This window comes from Uloborus diversus, chromosome 9, assembly GCF_026930045.1.
Source record: "Uloborus diversus isolate 005 chromosome 9, Udiv.v.3.1, whole genome shotgun sequence".
Classification (NCBI taxonomy): Eukaryota; Metazoa; Arthropoda; class Arachnida; order Araneae; family Uloboridae; genus Uloborus; species Uloborus diversus.
Genome location: NC_072739.1, coordinates 65,794,332 through 65,810,321, shown reverse-complemented (window position 1 = coordinate 65,810,321; position 15,990 = coordinate 65,794,332).

The window sequence follows — 15,990 nt, the reverse complement described above, 5'->3', positions numbered from 1 at the left end:
TCACCATTTGTAAATATTCATTTGTATATAATTCATCTGTATATAACTCATCACCTGTACATAATTTCGATTTGTGAATAAATATTTGAACCGCAACACTTCTAGGGTCCATCTTTGATTTTTTCATGTTTCATTTCAGAAAATTTTATTTCAGAAAATTTTATTTCAGAAAATTTTATTTCAGGAAATTTTGTTTTGGCATATTCTAAATTAGCTGCATTGGTATGCATCGGCTGATGAAAAAAAAAAAAAAAAGTTGATGGGGTGTATTTGATACACCGGGCTGGTTGGTGGGACCATCAACTTAAAACAAAAGTTTATTTTGTGAAAAATGATAATTTACAATCACTAAAAAAAATTTCCAAGTTCAAAAATTCGTGAAAAATCTTCAAAGTCTCAATAGATGGCGATACGAGCATTTACCTCATGTGAAAATTATATTGGGATGACAATTAGTGTATAGACATGTAGGTCTTCGTAGCCGTGGTTAGCGCGTGTGCTAATATCCTCGACTATGAAGACCTTTTGGTGAACGCGTGTTCGATTCCCAACTTCAACACTCTGTAAAATAAAAATAATTAAATTCGCAGAAATATTCAAAAGTCCGGAAATAAAAATCAACCTCTCAATAGATGGCGCCACGAACGTTCTTAAAAGTTGCCATCCAAAAGTTAAAGCATAGCAACAAGTGTTGCCAACTGAAAACTAAAAACTCTGGTTGTCATAACAACCAAAAACTTTGACGTTGCCATTCAAAAAGTGAAAACCTCCTAGTCTTCTATGACTAAAAACGACAAGTCCAAAAACGCGGAAAATATTCAAAAACACGCGAAAATACCCTCGTCATCTTCTTCAAGATTCAGGCGCAACCCGGAGAGGCGGTGGGAGGAGCAGCCAGCTGCTCCGGCTGCCCTCTTGCAGAACTGCATTATTACCCTACTTATGTACAAAAGATAGTGTGTTTAAAATATAGTGCCGTGACTTAATGCAATATACTTACTGCTTATATGACTTGAATGAGATAAATTGTGATTTTGATTTTTTGTAGTTTGTTGTATTAAAAATATGAACTAAAAAAAGAATAGCATAAGTTTTAAAACACGAGTGCATCTTTTTCCTCATTAATTGTCTTTAATCTATGATTTAAAAAATAATTTTCATTAATACATGCTATAAAACATATTTGCAAAAAATCATTAAAAAAATTAAGCTTTTTTTTTTTTTTTTTTTGCACTTAAATATTTTGCATTTAATAGTATTCCTTTGAGTTTATAAATGGAACTGAAATTAGTTGTCTTGATGGTGTGTATTTTCTTTCATAACTCTACCAACTGTTACATAAGGAAGATTTTATGTAATAGAGTCAAAATGGCAATTTGTTTAAGTAAAGTATTTTTTAAATGAACAATTGAGAAAAATATTATCAAATACTAAATAATTAAACCTCATTAATGTCTATATTTAGGCTTTGTGGCTGTTGCAGTTAATACGATTCCATTAGATTATACCCTTTTAGCTTTATCATATTTTTGAACAGTTTAAACCAGTTTCGGGCAGTCCAAAACCCAACCCTGCGTAGTGGTACATGCAGAAAGTATGCAATGAAATTGTGCTATGATGTTGTTCAAGTAGGGGAGATTAGGGATCGATGGGACACTGGGATGGATGGGACTCCTTCAATTATTCTTTAAATAAACATTGTTTTTAATTTCTGACTCTACCATTAGATGGAGCAACCATAAAATCATGTTTATTGCTATAAATCATTTTAGTTGCAGAGTTCTATGGATGTATGCCAGAAAAAGCTATTTTACAACACCAAAAGTAAATACAGTCGATTCCGGATAATAGGACCACATCGGGACGGGGCCATTTTGGTCCTACTAACCGGCGGGTCCGATTAAGCGAAGTTACCTCGGTAGTGAAAAGGATGGGACATGTCCCATCCCTCCCTTTTAATATCTGCAGCTAAATAATTATACTGATAGTCCAAATTTTTTAATATTTTTGTCATACTAACTTGGTTTGGAATTGAATTGCAGAACAAAAAGCCATTGAAATTATCAACTTGATATATAAGAACTGTATCAACCTCTAAAATTTTTTTCGAAACTAATTTCTTTACATTGAAATTTTACAGCAGTATGACAAGTTTTCCTTACTCCTGTAATATTTAACAATGTCATTATTACTTTTACGTACTATAAAATATACTTTCAATTAATTGGTTAGCTGTACTTATTTTTAAGAAGTATAACAGTGGTTTCAAAGCACATTTTGTGAAGAAAAAACAAATTGTTTGGGAAAATGTAGTATATTTTTGTAAAATGAAATTTTATAATGGAAAATAACATCCAGTTACTCAAATATAAACCATAAAATAAGTACCTTTTTAATGACTCTTGTTAAAGTTTCAGACTAATTAATTTTGGTTTTCTGATTAGACATTTTAAAACATTAATAAATAAAAATAATTGATGAATGTATTTTGTGAATTGAATCGGGCCTTGATTAATAGAACTCTTAAGAATTTCAATTTTGGTAGTCAATGGACTATTTAATGTAGTGCTTTAAAAAAAAATTTGTTTTCAACGTAGTGTGCTAAAGTTATTGATTTTTTTCTTGTGCAGAAAATGCCACGTAAATGGAAGAAAGCCCAACATGGTTGAAAAGTTTCAACTAACGAGCTCATGTCACAGGCTATGCAGATGGTTGTGAAAGAAAAGTATCAGAGAAGTGGCATTAGCAATGAATATTTCCAAATCAGTTCTGGCAAGGAATGTGATAAAGTTTAAAAACTGTGAGAATAAAGATAATATAATTTATAGATCTGATTTAACATGTAGAATGATTTTTTCAAAAGATGAAGAAAAGATGCTTGAAAACTACCTACTTACTGCAAGTTGTATGAACTATGGTCTAACCAGAAAACAGGTTCTTTCACTGGCATATGAGTTTGGGGATGCCTTAAAACAAAGTTTACCTGCTGCATGGATCACTAACAATCGTGCTGGGAATGACTGGTACTATGGCTTCATGGATTACCATCCAGGTCTTTCTTTGAGAACACCCGAAGCTACAAGTGAAGGGAGATCCACGAGTTTCAACAAAGTTAACGTTGACTTATTTTTGAAAAACTTAAAAAGTCTTTATGAGCGTTACAACTTCAGTCCTGACCGTCTTTATAATAATGATGAAACTCGAATAACTACTACCCACAAACCGCCAAAAGTAGTAGCTGCTAAAGGAAAAAAACAAATTGGACAGGCTACTTCTGCTGAGCGTGGGAAGTTGGTGAGTTTGTTGTTAACCATAAATGCAATCGGAAACACAATTCTTCCAGTATTTGTTTATCCCAGAGTACATTCAGGGCCGTCGGCAAGGGGTGGGGGGGGGGTTACACCCCTCCACTTTTTTGGAGAATGGGGCCGCCGATTTTAGGTTATTTTTAATTTCTAATGCAAGGAATAAAAGCGCAAAATGGAAAAAAATGCGGAACAAACATTACGAACAATATCAGTAAACCTGAAATCTAAAACATCCTGTACTTGTCAGCTATCGCGGCCCTAATAGCCAAACAAACAAACAATAAATGGGGCCGGGAAAAACAGCTAAGAATCGTTGCGGAAAATACAGATATTAATCGCCGAGTGGAGCCACATGAACGATTATATATCGGTCGTATCTTGTTAGAAAAAAAAAAGTACTGTGTAAACACGTGCGAGAACTTTAAAAGTTGCGCCAACATTTTCAGTAAAATCTGTTCAGTGGAGAAGGCATGAATCAATTCTATATGCAGAAGTATTACATTAAAGTTTCAAACTGCGGCACGGTTCTTTGAAATTTAGAAGAAAAATAAAATAACTGAAACATAACTAGCAATATCAGTAAACCTGAAATCTAAAACATCCGGTACTTTTCAGCTATCAAAAAACTATCAATGGGGCCGCGAAAGACAGATGAGATTTTTTCGGGCGGCATTCGATGCGGAAAATACGAATATTAATCGCTTAGTGGGGCCGCGTGAACGGGATATTACAAATCGGTCATCCCGTGTTTGAAAAAAGAGGACTGCATAAATACGTGCAACATTTTCAGATTTTCAGTAAAATCTCAAAATGTTGATGAAAAAACGTGGAGAAGACATGACACATGAATCAATTCTGTATGCAGTAGTATTACATTAATCTGATTCAAATTGCACCGAAGTAGGGACAGTATTTTGTATTAAATTTAAAAAAAAAAAAACAGAAGACTTGAAATAAACAAGGGTCACTGCCACATTTGTTTCATGTAGTAAATTTAAAAGAAAGAAGAAAAGAAATGTTTATAATATGAAAATTAAAAAAAAGCGGTATTGCCCTCGTGGTAGAGGGTATAGCCCCCCCCCCTCCCCCGCCTTAGAGCTACAAAGAGTAAAAGAGTAAATGCTCTTACATGTAGGTAAATATTGTGCACACTGCCACAGTGGTGAAGCAATAAACTTTCCTTGGGAGAAAAGGAAAAAAGGGGGGTTGATATAAAATGTTTCGAAATTATAGGTCGGATAGTGCAATTTAGGCACTTGTAGTGTGTTCATACAAATAATTTTTTGCTATATGCGGGGGGGGGGGGGTAACTCCCTATTATACCACTTGGCTACGCCACTGCACTGCACGGCCACGCGGAATAAGTCGCTATTATGAGAGTTAGCCAAAAGCCAAAGACACTTTTTCTTAATAACAGTCAAATGACGGAGCCTTTTCCCTTTTTTTTTGGGGGGGGGGAAACAAAAACAAGGGATACAACTGTCGTTGTATAAACTGTTTCGCTGAAAAAAGACGCTATTTTGTGTCGAAAATCGAAGGAAATAATTGCTTTATAGCCCGCGGATCTGTAGTTCCTCGTCACGTCCGGTTGTCATTTGATAGTACATCGGACGGCTCAACAGTGTTTGTAGCCCTGTGTGGTACGGGCACTTTGTTCTCATCACGTGTTTTAGCAGAATTCTGTCTGGTACATGAGGGGTTTTTGTTCTGTGTGTGACCTTGGGAGCCCAAAGAGAGCAATGCAGAAAGAGAGGGAGTTGCTGATACGTTTCCGAGAAAACGTCTGATACTATTTTCTTACTCGTCCGCTGTCAGTTTAGTGCTGACAGAATTTTTTCCTATTATCAATTAGAACTTATGCTCAAAATCAAAGATTACTGAAGGAACTGTAGCTGCATAGAAAAGCTGCTTTATTCAGAAACAATAAGTAAGTAGTTATAAGTTTTTTGAACGAACTCTGGTGTAGTCCATAATGAACTGTTGAAAGCGGCGTGGAGCTCTACTTTTTCCATTTCTCGTTTTTAACTTATATTATTTATATTTGCTCCTCATAAAAGCACTCTTATACTCCCCTCGACTCCTCCCAACCTTCGCGTGTAACTGTACTTTTTACTTACTTTTTCTTCTATTTTTTCAGTGAGAAAAAAAGAAAAAAAACTTCTACAACTATAATAATCTATAATTGCCTTATATAACTGATTTTTGCAACCATTAAATGATAATCTTGTGTATGAGGTCATTGTAATACCTTTATAAATAAGATTTGTTTTACACAGTGGTGCCCACCTAGGGGTTATCGTGGGGCACATTGCGCTATTGAAGTTTTTAGGGGGAAGTTTTAAGGGGTATGTTTCTCTTTTTGGGGGGACACCCGAGTTGGGAGGTTCTTTGTGATATTGGGAGAGGAGAGGATTTGATCTTGCTCTTGGGGGAGATGGGCACCCCTGTCTTGCAAGTGAAAATTTATCCCATTGAAGAGATTCAGTATAATTTTAAATTACTAGAGGCTCCACCCCCTGCTCGCTGACGCTCAGTAACCTCCAAAGATTCTTGCTCAATTTCATTTGGATCGCGAAGATTTATGTCTTTTAGGAAGAATCAGATTAAAATAATTGCTACGAATAGAAAAAATGAAAGTTCTGTTCCCCTCCCCTAAAAAAATAAAATTTAAGTAACGAGCTCAATTTATTTCAAACAATATTAAACTCCAGCTCCCTCACGAAGAAAAAATAACTTGATTAAAATATATTTAGCAAAACTATTAATGAACTATTTAAAACCCAAACTCTTAATGTATCGCATCACATAAATCGTTTGAGGTGCTTGATATCAGATGTCTTAGATTTCTCATTGCAAGCTTAGACGTTATCATTTTTTCAGAATCCTTGCAAATATGTAAATGGAGAGCACCCCATGCTCTTTTACATTAAAGTTAATTGTTTGATCAATTATTTTATTCCAATTGTTTTAAGCTAATTTATACTTATTTTGTAGTAAGTTACCGCCCTAAGCTTAGGGCGGTAACTTACTACAAAATACCATGCTCTGCCATCAATCTTTGAGTTGAACCGCACCATTGCTACGGTACGCTCATCTGGTTTGCTAATTCTGCATTAGCTACCAGTTTGTTCGGCTCTCTTGGCTCCCTTAAGAGGTTTTTCGCCTCCAGCTCATGTGATTCCTATTCCGGGCTAATGAGTGCTAAAAAGCACGAAACTGCAGTCCTCGGATGGAATAACTGAGCTGGTGGTGTATTATTATACTTAGCTGTGGCGCTGTGGAACATCCTCTCCCTGCTGAATGTACTTAATATTAAAAGATTATTTTTTACTTTTTAGTTCATTCATGTACAAGAGCGTGTTTATTAGTTTTTTAAACTATTAATTTATTAATATTTCACTTAACGGTTTGTAAGAATCATTGCTTTAAATGCGTTAAAAAATATAGATATTTAAGCATAGCCGACGAGAAGCCATGCCAGCGAAGTCGAAAATGGAGGAGCCGGCCCCTTGGGGGGAGGGGGGTTCAGAGTCACAGTAGTATAAATCCTATAAGTGTCATAGAGAGGGGGGGGGGCTGGCAAGGGGCCGTTGGCTCTCGGTGGTCCCGTATTTAAGGCTGGAAGATCTGACTTTTTAACCTATGTCCTTCTTGCAGGCAAGCCCCCGTCACCTCTCCAGATATTTCCTAGCGCAGTTTAAAAACTAAAAAATCGTCGTGCAACAGTATATCCGGGGGGAGGGGGGCATAATGAAGCGCTTAAATGATTTTTTTTTTCTTTTCTGGTGGAAAATTTAAATTCAATTTTAAAAAAAATCATGTGTAGAGAAAATTTTACGAGATAGTACTTTTTCACCCACAACTCCCTACTGTACCTACCTTTCAGCCCGAATCCTTAGAATCGTCATATATTACAAGAGAAGTAGTAAACTATTGCCATGACCCATGACCCATGCCCGAGTTCGAACCCAGTTCGTCTCGATGAAAAACAACTGCTCTATCCATTAGAGTTCGATCACTTGTGACACAAGTGACTGTTCCTGAGAGACATTTTGGCTGTTGACTGCACTGTAAAAAATCTCGGAAAACTCTCTGAATATACAAAAAAGTTTTCCGTAATACACAGATTCGTACGCCCTCCGCAGTTTTCTGCTATAATCAAAAACGTTTCCCGTTTAGCAAGAAAGTAAGAGTCGACGCATGCGCAGCTCCACGGCAATTTTATAGTCCAGCAACAAATCTAAACTGAAACTTTCGAAAGCACGCAATGAAAACAAGTGCTGACTCATGTATGCGAAGTAACACTCATCAAGGGGATTAGTAGAAGTTTTGTTCCTCGCATGAATTCACTGAAGATAATTTTAAAGTCTTATATTTTCTTGCTTATGTATCGTCATGAGATTGAATTTGAAGCTATGTCACTTATTTTTAAGTACGAAGTGCAAATTCTCGACGCATGCTCGCGGAAGGAATACAAACTGAAATTAAAAACCAAATAACTGCCGAGAGGACGCCATGTAAATTCATTGCGTCGCATAACTTGTGTAGGTAATTTACTTTTTCTTGGATACTTTTCTTCTTTCTACCAAATGGGTAATTTTTGTTGGCAGAATTTTATTCTGTCATAAAAATCACCTTTTTGGTGACCAAAGCCTGCAAAAGACCACCACCGACGAATAGGTAAGTCGCTTTGCAACTCTATTACTTTAAAGAGATTTAGTTCATATAAATCTCGTTAAAAAAAACTATTTTCTTCAGTATCATTTTTTCGTTGTGAACTATTGCAATTTGAAAATATTTTACATTACATAGAACACATATTTAAAGTGCAAGTGTGTCTAGTTTTATTCTGTAAAATTTATGAATTGAAGATTATAAAAAACTTTAAATAAGTGTTATTGTGTGCTTTGTTTTTATGTGTCAATCTCAGTTAATATTTGGCTGAACATTTATGTATCAAGCATTATGAATTAAATGTTATAATATGCAAATTGTCAGGTTTGATAGTTCGTCTTTAAGGTTGCATGTTTCCATTCTCTTGTAAACAGTGTAGCTAGATTGTATGAAGTAAAAAAAAAACTATCTCTTGTAATTAGGAACATAGTGCTTCAGTATTATCTAAATGACGATATCTCTTTAAATATTTGCATTTTAACGAAACGCTTTAAATTAGTTAAATGTGTATTAATTTCTTTAACATATAGATACATATATGTATTTAAAAGTGTCTTCATTTTTTTCGTTTTACGAGCCTCAATTTTACCAAAAGCAAAAAAAAAAAAGACTTAATAAAATAATTTTGTATTTTTACACCATATTAAAGTATTTGACTTATAATTTATATGATACTTTGATTTATAATGTATATGATACTTTGATTTATAATGTATATGATGTTGCTTTTTCAAGGGGGGGGGGCGCTTCATAGCATTTTATGGTGCACCATCACTCTTATGGTGGGGGGGGGGGGGTATTCTCGTATATATGAAATGGAATAATCATGTAATAGAGTTCAATGTTTTAATAAATAAAATATATAATGCATTTGCGCACACTGTAAAAATAAAATCAGTAACCTATTTTGAATAAGTATTTATATTTGTGATGAGCTGGAAAGGGCAAGAACAGAAGAATCAACCCGAATGGTTCCAGCAGGGGGACTTGGTGTCATATTTAAATTCATCAATTTCTCTGTTGGTACTTTTCGGTACACTTTGCTCGTCAGAGAAATTGACTTGGGGTGAACGAATTCCGGAACGCGAAGGGTAGGTAAGTCCTGTCAAATTTTATCCGAAGATAAAAGCTATCAAGTTTGATACAAGATATGTTTTTAAGTTCTGCATTAAAAATACAATATGTTGATAGTTTTGTCTTGAAAATATTGAGAGAAAACTGAAGTTTAAGATTGTTTAACAAACAATCCCCACTTTTCAGAAGGTACCCCCACTCCATTTCCCCGACGATTTTGTGATTAGGAATGAAACTACTAGATTATTTCATAATTTTTCAAAAATTTATAACTGTGCATATGTTATGCTGTTAACCATGCTATTTGTCATTAGAAATTCCAAAAAAAAAAAAAAAAAATCCACGAATGATTCTAAAATTGCTTGTATTATTGCTCTTAGATATGAAAGAATTGAAACTGATATGGTATGCAATACTATAATAAAGAATTATATTTTAGAAAAAATCACGGAAAAAGGATTCCGAAATTCTCGGAAACGTTTTTGAAAATTGTTTGGAGAATTCCGAAATACTCGGAAACGTTTTCGAAACTTTCATGAACCACAGCTGCACAGAATACTCAGAAACTTTTCTGGAAATTACGGAAAGAGGATTGAAATACTCAGAAACGTTTCTGAAAATTACAGAAAGAGGATTCCGAAATACTCAGACACGTTTCTGGACATTACAGAAAGAGGATTCCGAAATACTCAGACACGTTTCTGGACATTACAGAAAGAGGATTCCGAAATACTCAGAAACGTTTTTGAAACTTTCATGAACCACAGCTGCACGATATACTCAGAAACGTTTCCGGATTTTTTTTACAGTGTGGAGACTGTTCTGACAAAAGTTTGCTCTGTATTGAAATAAGATGTATTCAGCTGGTAATTAATGGATAGTGGCGGCTCCAGAGCCGTGCAGTCTGAGCAGCCGCACAGGGCCCCGCGGCTAGATGACTCCGCGCTGACTTACAGTAAAACTCTTGGAATGAGAAATCTACAGTTTTTGAAAAAGCAAAAATTTAAAACAGAAGTTTCTTACAAGCTTAGAACAACTTGGTAAAACGATACAATGAAGTATTAAAATGTTAGAGACTGGAAGGTTCTTTAAATAAGTTTAATTGTTCTACAGTTTTTTTAAATAATTAAATAAGTCTTTGAGTGTACTTGAAAAGTGCTTCAATTTTATTTCTTATTTAAACTGTTTGAATGTCAAGGATTTACTCTCTTGTTACCGTTTTCCGAATCTCCACACTATTTCTTTTAAGAGTTTTTTTTTTTTTTTACTAGTTATTTTGTTTGTCGTTTGGTTTGGGGATGATCAAAAATTTACTCTATCAAATGCTGATGTGAGCAAGTGATGATGCGTTTTCCACTCTCGTCTCTCTGTCGATCAATGTCGACAATTTGTAGAACTAAAAATAAATTATTTTGCATTTTCTTAATTTGCAAAAAAGGTGTGAAACTTGTAAAAAGTTTTGGTTTGCCTTTATTTTTACTGATATTTTTCTAGTTCAAATTATGCCGGATAAGGCCTTAAAACCCAGGATTTTACATCTATTTTTCCAAATTTCTCACGGGGGAGAAACCCCCGGACCCCCTTAAACTGAGTATTCTTTATGGCACGTACTCTCAATAAAAGATTTTTAAAAAAAAAGGATTGAATAAAAATTGCTGTCTCACGATTGTCGATGTTGATTAGTCTAGGTTCTAGGATATAGTTAGGACAAAACGCCAAAGGGTAAGACTTTAACTAACAGATACTAATTTTTGAACTTATTGCATTTATATGATACTTGTACAAACGGTTCTTCATTTTAGTTCACATTTTTTAGCATATACTTAAAAACAGTAGAGCTGTTTGGGGCCGCCCAGCCTACCAGTTTAAATTTTTCCAGGATTGGGACAAAGGGTCTAAATGAAAATTTTATCGGAAAGAACGAAAACCACACCCACTTATGTGTAAAAATATTAATTTTTCAATTCCTGGAAGAAGGGGGGTGCAATAGACCCTTTTAAATGATCGACGGGGGCTGCCAATTGTCAAACACCCCCCCCCCCCCAGATATTTTAGCTAGCGACGGCCCTGGACATGCATGTCCTTTGGAATGTGCTTTTTCAATACATATAAAATTTTAAACCTTTTAACAAGTTTTGTTACTGACACCCTTATGTTACAAATACCGTGAAATGCCCCTTACACGTTCATAATCTCTTTATTATGATGCAGTTCATCAGCTTTTGTGAGAAGCGCCTTACAATAAAATTTTGATCTATTTTCCTTAAATTTAATTCTTTTTTAACTGCAGAAGCCAATGATTTATAAACAGGAACGACGAGAGACCAAGTCAGCCTAGTCACAAACTAGGGACCCGTCTCTTGAGGGGGCCCGGCTCGGAATAGCGGTTGTATAAATTTGAAGTAATGCATCTACATTTGAACTGTCATTAAGCCTGGAACTTGGTTTGTGTAAAAATTTCCTGCAGCTGAAAATACTACTGTTTTTTTTTTTTTGAAGTCACGCTGGTCGATGGTACTGTAGTACCATCACTGTAAAAAAGAATATTCGGAGGTGGGGGCTCTCGTTTTCGGGGGGGGGGAGGGTGTGGGCACCCCTGCAGAAGCTTTCCTAGCTAAAAACATAGTGAAACTATGTTTGGCAATGTAAGATGGAGAGAAGAGAAAGTTTCCTATCGAAAATTTAATTACATTTTACATTGACATTTAATTACATAATTCCTATCTCTTTGATGCCCTTAGGGGGGGGGGGGCAAGTGGGAACTCAAGACCCCTCCCTTAAAAATTAGGACTTCCTTGCTTTTCGTCCTTTTTTCTTGTAAAAATGTAAAAACGTTTCTTCTGCAGCCGTTAATGAACAAGTTATCAAAAATGTCACATTTTAATAACTCCAATCTGTACTGAAATCAGTTTCCATTGGGTGGAAAATTGGGTATATTTTTAACATGGTTCAGCCTGCTGAACCATGTTAAAAACATTTGAGACCCTCCCTCCCCACTCCCTTAAAATTTTCCATAAAACTCGAATTTATGGCTTTTTGGTCTCCAACAGGGCCTCAAGTCTGGTCTCCAAAGAAGGATTGTGCATTCTATGGGTACACGATAGAACACCAGACTTGAGCCGAGTCCTTTGAGTTTATCCTCAATTGCTACTCCCAGGGTCACATAAATTTTGGGGCCCGTCACAAATGACTTTTTAGGGCCCCTCCATATTGTTTACCCTTATATTTCATGCCTAGTTTTAAAAATATAGGCCCCTTCAGGCTCGGGCCCGAATCAACAGGTGTCCCTACTCCCCCCTCCCCACCCCCGCCGTGCACGTCCTAGCTTGCCACTGGCCAAGCTATTGAATATTTCAGCGCCCAGGAAGTAAAACTACATTCAGCGCGTAAACTCGCCTCCAGAACTCGAATACGCTACCTTGCGCTGATTAACAATACTAAAGAAAAAGGTAAAACATTCCATTCCACGTGTTTTCTTTGGGGTAATTTACAGGCTTCAAACAGTTTGTGGTGTAATGTAATTTCAGAAGAATAGAAAAGAAAGCTTCCCACAAACACGATGAAAAATTACTGTCGTTCACTAAGCGTCAAAGCAAGTTATAAGTTACGGCATGCGTTTGGTTTACCTTTTTCATCCACCATTAGACAGTGGCAGCAGCGTCCCCTGTAGTTTATTGGAGTTGCGAATGGGACAGCTCCGGAAGTCGCATTTCTTTCGCAGAAGATAGATCGCAAATAATAATGATCTTTAAAGCAAACGATTCATGAAGCATAAAACTAAACTGTCTGGTATGAGCAAGCTAACAGATAAAGCACAATTTGTCTTATAAATTAATAGTTATTACAATAAAGAATAAACTAGCACGCATAACAATGTATTTTAGCCTTCAATATACACTTCATTTCTTTTTCCTATCTGGTGCTGCAGTACAACTCAACTTTTTAGTTTTTGTTTTGGCGTCTTAATGGCGTTTAAAAAAGCATGTTTTGCGAACTTTTCCAATTCTATACTCACATTTCCATGTAAAACTCGAAGTGTTTCATTAGCTTACCGCCCTAAACTTTACATTGATGATACTTTCGCTTCTCCAACTTACGCAAGAAAATATTCCTCATGGGTGAAGTTAGTTTGCTCGGGTTCCCCAAACATACTTGAGAAAAAACTTGACGTTACTAGGCAAGGTTTTAAAAGTAATTTTTTTCCTAGAAAAGTGTCAATAGGAAGTCTAAATTGTGCTCGTCATAAAAGTACTGAGGCAAATGAATTGTTGTCGCTGAGTCCTGATAAATTTTGTGAATTTTTAAAGAGTAAAAAAATATCCCGTTGCTTTTTTGCTTGGAGTGAGTCGGAACAAAAAATTCTTGCTTCTCATCCTGAATTGAAAGAAATAGAAAATTGGTTCAACGATCCACAGAATCCTCATTATAAGCAACATGAAGCTGTGTTTATCACCGTGGGCATGCGAAGCAACTGCTTGCTTGGTGCTTTTTTGTGGAAAGTTGAAAGAGGACAAGCAGTAAGGGAAAATGGTTACATTTTAGATTCACTTTGATTGTTAATTTTTAATGTGCAAATTTTTTTGATTTTTTTTTCTGTGCTCAATTTTCATAACACTTAGTTTGTTTCACTCTCCCCCAGACAGGTCTGGATGATGAATGCCCCCCCCCCCTCATGGGCGGATTTATGGGGGGGGGGGCAATGCCCCCCCAGTTTTGGGAGAACTTTACGTAGCAATAACACATTTTCCAAAAATAAAAAAAATCATTATTTTTCTTTTTTGAATAGTTTAGAAGAGCATGGGTGGATTTATAGGGGGGGCATAAGGGCAATACCCCCCAGTTTTGAGAGGACTTTATATAGTAACAACACATCTTCCAAAATCTTAAAACAAAAAAATCATGACTTTTTTCTTTTTTGAATAGTTTAGTGAAAATGAAGAGAATAGCTGATGGGAGAAAAGAAAAGGACAAAAAAAAAAAAAACTAACATTAAATACAAATAGTGCAGCTGTCACTGGGGTGCTGAAAATGTGTCTAAATTCACTATTTTGGACTGAAAACCATTTGGGCAAGTGTATGAAAATATAGACTAAACAAGCTATACATAAGCTGCAACACTCAATAATAGTTGACGATTATTTTAACAAATTAGAACCTAAAGCAAATGGGGGGAGGACCTCCCCCCCCCATTCACGCTAACAGAACGATCTACTCGTTATGATTTGTGTCCATATTTAAAGCGGATTTGTGCATAATATTTATGTTCTTAGTAGATTAATTGGCTTTTTGAGAGATTCTAAAAAATAGTTCCCCCCGCCTTTTTTTTTGAGAGAGAGAAATTTAATTCTAACACAAACTGAATAAATTTCAGTTATCTGAGTGTTCTGATTAATTGAATCTTTTTACTTAGTGGGAAAGTACTATTTTACTTACTTTATAAATACTGTTTAAAAAGTAAGGTAAGTCATAATCATCTAAGTCTAAGTGAGTCAGTCCTTGTCATTATTGAAATCTAAATAATTGAGTCATCAAAAGTTTTGGAAAATTTGTGTAAAATTTTATAAAAATCTAAAAAAACCTAACAAATAGAGACGTACCGAGTACTCGGTAACTACTCGGTACTCGGCCTACTCGGCCAATTTGCCGAGTACTCGGTACTTGGCCAAATTCTGATCAGATACTCGGCCAATACCGAGTAGTTGCAAAAAATTGAATATTGTCCAAGACAGATACTAAAATTTATAAAAAAAAAAAGCAAGCATTATATTCTTCAATTATTTACAGTTAAAATTTATAAGTCAAATTTAAATTTTGAGAATAATGAAGTTTGTGGAATAAATCTTTATTTTAATGTCCCCAAAGTTAATAAAACTTATTTATTAAAAATTATGCCAAAAAGGTATGCAGGGTTGGCAAAAACCCGGGTTTTTTTAAAAAAGCCCATGGACCCAGGGTTTTTTGGGTTTTTTTAAATAAAACCCAAAAAAACCCAACTAAAGTTGGGTTTTTTATAAGAAATGTGGGTTTTTTTTTGTCTTTTTTTAGGGAAAATGTGGGGTACTTGTAGAATATTGGAGTGTAAGTATATGGACAAAGTGCAAAAATTGTCTTCGGGTAAAAAAAGCTGGAAAACTAGTTGAAATTCAGCGTTTTCTGGAGAAAAATATAAAAGACGAAAAAACCCAAGAATGGTGAAGTTTCAGATTTTTTAATTTTCATTATTACCAACAGTTAAGGTAAAGTTACTTCTCGAGTGATAAAATCTATTGTACGTTTTTAATTACTACATTTTTTTTTGCATCTTACTTAATACATTTTACTTAAATGTATTTTATTTTGTTATGTAAAACTACTGTAGAACCTCAAGTAGTTTGAATCCCTTTTTACTGAATTCCAGCTTAATCAAGATATTTCTTTGAACTTTATGTTGCATGTTTTTCTATTTCTATGTACAGAGTAAGAAATATTAAACTTTTTCGTAAGATAATGAAAATACTGTACCTGTTCTGTTTTCTGTCGACCGTTTGAAAAATCTGTTTATTTCTAAAAAATATACCTTGTGTTTATTCGAGATTTGTGACGTGTTGGTTAGCAGAAAATAATTCACATGAAAGCCTTTTAACTAGATTAGTTTCCTCTGTACAATTTACAAATATTGAGAAAATCAGACTGACAGGACTTGGTCAATATAATTTGAGTTATTTATTGACCAGTTAAAGAAAAAAGTTAAATACATTTATTTAAAATCTGAAGTATTTTTTTAATGCCGTTAAGAGTTAAGAAGTACTATTCAAGTTCAAAATTCATTTTTTATGTTCATTGTCTGTGGTGAAGAACAAATAAAAAAGAAGTTTAAATTGTAAAAGTATTTAAATTAATTAATTTTTTTAAAAACTTCTCAGAAAATTAAAAAAACCCAAAAGTGGATTAAATA